Source organism: Hyaena hyaena, unplaced genomic scaffold, assembly GCF_003009895.1.
Source record: "Hyaena hyaena isolate Hyena2069 unplaced genomic scaffold, ASM300989v1 scaffold_822, whole genome shotgun sequence".
Taxonomy (NCBI): Eukaryota; Metazoa; Chordata; class Mammalia; order Carnivora; family Hyaenidae; genus Hyaena; species Hyaena hyaena.
Genome location: NW_024081457.1, coordinates 55,902 through 60,702, shown reverse-complemented (window position 1 = coordinate 60,702; position 4,801 = coordinate 55,902).

The following is a 4,801-nucleotide window of genomic DNA, read 5'->3' as shown; positions in this document are numbered from 1 at the left end:
CTTTTTCTCCAATCCTAGTAATTTGAATAAGTTTCACAGGATACTTAAACTGCGAAGAACGTAGGATCTACTCCTATTCAACTGTCAAGTGCAGATCAAATAATTGAGGTCCTTTCTCCTTTTAGAAAAAAAAGACATCTATAACGTGTCAAAATGTTCCATCTCTTAAAGATATGGTTACAGAGGTTAATGGCTAAATGCATAACCAAGAGATGCCATGACCTGATTTTGAACCATAGTCAAAATATTTACTAATCATGTGATTCTATTCAAGTCATTTAAAATGTCTAAGTCTTGGTGTTTTTTGTTTGTTTGTTTGTTTCCCTCTATCAGCCTGTATTCACGGGATCATTATGAGGAATAAATTAAATAACGTATATAAAAAGTTACATGAAGTTTTCTGACAATCTTAGCATTGGATCTAGTGTGGATCACTATCCAGGCAAAAATTCATAAAAACTTTTAATGAACCATGACCCAAACTTGATTATACATTAACTTTAAAAAAAAGAAAAGGTAAAAAGGAAGCCCTGTCTTAAGAAGAAGGACAAGGACAAGGACAATCATGTCAGAGTTAAGAAATCAAGTTGACATTGGTGATCCTTGGCACCAGAAATAAGACGTAATCAAACTGAGAGCTTGGATTTTGTCTGGACTACGGTGAAAAGTGATGTAGCCTTAAGTGCAGGCAAACTGAATGCTATAAATAAGACCACTGATAAAGCCAGGGCACTTGAAATACTATATAATTTCTGAAAATGGAGGAGACAGCTACAGAATGAAGTTTGTTCTTCATGCTGCGGATGGGAAAAATAATAAGATCTGTCACAACCGGAATCGCCAGTCCTGGACCAAACATGAGAAGAGATTAGAATTCCTTAAGAGAACACAACTTTAAGATGTTACATAATAGAACAAAATGAATATCTAGAAATGAAAAATATAGACCATGATTTTAATATAATAGCATACAATCAAATTTTTAAATAAAATTAGAGGATTCTTAGACATGAGGAAGTACATACTCATAAGACACAGAAAGATAGACATATGAAAAACCTGAAGACAAGAGAGAATTCTAGCACATTTATAATGGTAGTTTCTGGATGGAAGAATACACAGAATGTGGGACAGATAACAGCAGAAGAGAATGGACTAAAGATTTATGGGTTTGAAAAACTAAAATAAAGACGTGAATCCGTAGTTGAAGAATCACAAACTAAGCAGATAAGACACCCAGAAATATAATAGTAAAAGCTAAAATGAATGATGTTAGATTCAATAGAGCAATAAATAAAAGGTTGAGTCAATGTAAATATATCTTTGAATTTCAGACGGTAAAAAAATTACGTAGTTTTCTGTATTTAGCTTAGGAACATGTTAAATCTGAGAGCAAAATGAAAACATTTTTCAGGAGAAAGATCCAATAGTATTTATAATCTGACATTAACAGAATGAGAATGTCTTCAGTAAGAAATAAATGAGGTATCAGTAAGAGGTGAAACAAAAATAGTAAATATAGAACTTCTGCTTCTGGCCAATTACCAGAACTATGAAAAAACACTGGACATCACAAAATGAAGAAAAAAGATCCCTTACAAATGAGATGAAGAGAAACATGAGCCCTGGGAAGACCCAAGCTTACTGCATTAGGTAGTTTTCAGTATGGGGCGTAATGAGGACAGATCCAGGTATATAGTCTTACGGATCCTTGCATTTGTTAACAGGAAGCTGAGAATGAAAAATCAAAACAGCAGTAACTCACAGCCCAGAATCTAGGGAGGAAAGAGTTCCAGAAAGAAACCATTTCATAGGTCTGTAGAAGGTCCCCTTTGATATGCAGCTGAATATTTCCCTAGGCATGCATGTGAGGAAACTAATCAAGGCCAGTGATTGATGCTTAAACAGAGCTAGGAATAGTGCCTGTTCCCTCAGTGATCCGGGAAAGCTTCGTGATTCATAGAACATTAGGGACAGTGCTTGTTTTGTTTTGTTTTGTTTTGTTTGACCAGATGTCCTAAAGTTAAAAGACTTCATTTAATGTCTTCTTTGTCCTCCAGTTATCTATCAATTATGGGTCATTTTTGATTGAGTGATACTTACCCTCACCAAAGGTTATATTTTCCTGCTTTCTTTCATTCGTGTCTCTCAACTCAGTCTATCAAACTATAATTACCTTTATATAAAAGGTAGTCAAATTTAGCAGAAAAAAAATTTATAGCCCACTTGTGGTACATTATAGATTGATTTATCTGCTCATTAGCCCTTACTAAACTTAGAGAAACCCTTAGGGTATGTTAAACATATTAATGTTTTTGCTCTGAATTCTGATAAACTAATTTGTAGTCAAAGAAATTATATCAAATACCCTTTAATGGATTTGCTTTCTTCACTGTGCCAAGCAGTTATATTGCTAATAGCAGTTTTTGAAAATACTACAAGATTTCTGTTGATTTTTCAAGGGCCAAATGGTTTTGACTAGGTGTGCCTATATATGTATGGAAGGGATATCCTGGGACTCTTACATATGTTAATATATATATAGAAAAATAGGCTTTTTGCAATTTTTACCTGCATAAAATGGGCACTAGAGTTTGAGGAAACATTCTTATCTTTCCCATTATAGAGTTCTTTAATCATGAATCATTCTCAGTGTTAAATGATGAGATAAAAGAGGACTATTTTGGAGACTATACTGTTTTTAATATAGAAAAAACCTCCACAGATTAGCATACATGGTAGTTTAAAAGTGTAAGTCATACCTTCCTTTACAAATTCAAGGAAAGAAAGATGGTATGTGGGCTATCCCAATAACTCTTCTATATATTCACATATTAAAGCAACAAAACCATAAGTGGAGATGCTGGATATATCAGAATAGTGTTCCCATTATGAACCAGACTGCCTTAGACTGTACACAGAAATAACTGCTAAAATTTCTCCCTCTCTGTTCACTTTCACTTGTCCAGACGTTTTTAACTTTTTATTAAAAATATTTATTTTAGAGAGAGTAAGAGTATGAGCAGGGGAGAGGGGCAGAGGGAGAGAATCAATCTCAAGTGAGCTCCATGCTCAGCATGGACCCCATGCCAGGCTCAGTCCCATGACCTTAGGCTCATGACCTACACCAAAATCAAGAGTTGGAAGCTTACCCGGTGGAGCCATCCAGGCACCCCAGTGTCTTTGTTTTCTAATATTACAAATACTGACAAAAATCTGCTGATGAATTTTATGTGATCTTTAGCAATGTCTTTAATCTCTGGAATCTTATGTCTACCTCTCTTCACTCTATGCCTATAGAGAGAGATGGAGAGGTAGGTGGCTCAGTTTCACAATATTTTATTGACACAAATTACATTTTAACAGTCATATATCAAAATAAGTCTATGCTAAAATTTAAGCCTTCAAGAGAAATAGATTTGTATAGGAAAAATATATAGCAAGAGGTTGAAAAAGTTCAAAGAATGAAATGAATAGGTCATTAGGCTTGATTAGCATCTAAAGTGAGAACATCAAATTTAATACCATTATGCAGGAATAACGTGGACTTTTAGGGCAAATATGATTTACACATGCCACGCTGAAACATTGTGCCAAAGGAAACAATGTCCGTCAATATAAAAAAAGTGCAGTTTGGGGACTACCTAATGGCCATGAACTCATATTCTCAACGCAAAGACCAAATTAAGACCGTCAAAACTGACATCTTGCCATTTATCCTTCTTTAACAACAACTATATATATATGGCATACACACACACACACACACACACACATATACATATATACACACACACATACATATATATCTTACTTTACATGTCACTGTTTAGGACTAGAGATTAGGCCTTTACTTTCTTAGAATTCTGAAAGAAAAATCACCACCACAATAAAAATGTTCTCTTTCTCTATGACTTAACTTTTTCGTATGCAGTGTTTGTAAAATGTGGTGTCTTTGAAAGCCTTTCTTTTGCCTAAAGGAAAAGAAAATAAATTAAAATTGCAACTGATTTTTAGCTCAAACGAAAATTAAGAGTCTCCCAATTGGCACTTTTATTAAAAATTGAATATTAAAATCAAATAGCTCCTGGCAAAGACAGTGATGATCAAAGGTAAAGATTATGAAAACCAAGGATTTGTTTAAGAAGGAAAAGGAAACTACTTTGCCTTGTCATGAAAAGTGAAAATGACACTAACATATCACTCTCATTATAGACTGACGGATATGGCAGACACCACAGGATCTGGTTGGCAAATGCTTAGTGGAAATCACAAATCATGGTATAAAGAGATAAAGAAGTTACAGTGAAAATAATCAAGGTCCTCTCTCAGAAGAAGCACTCATATCTTTCTATTCACAACTAAATCCTGCTGACTATAAATGTATATCTGAGATTAAGAGTAACCGGACTTTTATTATTTTATTTATTCAGAAATAAGTTACTAAGTTCCTCTTAGATGGTAGGCACTGGTCCCTATCCTACAAATGTAAAGATAAATAAGACATATTTACATGTTGCTAAGAATCAACTGTATTTAAAGAGAAAACTTAATATAAGTGTTGCACCTGACATAACTTTGAGTATCTTTGCTTTATTTAAAAATAAAGGAAAGGGCACTTAGGTAGCTCAGTCAGTTAAGTGCCTAACTCTTGATTTTGGCTCAGGTCATTATTCCAGAATTGGGGGATCGAGCTCTGCATTGAGCCTCTCATCAGGCTCCATGCTGAATGTGGAGCCTGCTTAAGATTCTTTCTCTTTCTCCCTATGCCCTCATCCCTACTCTCATACTCTCTTTTGAT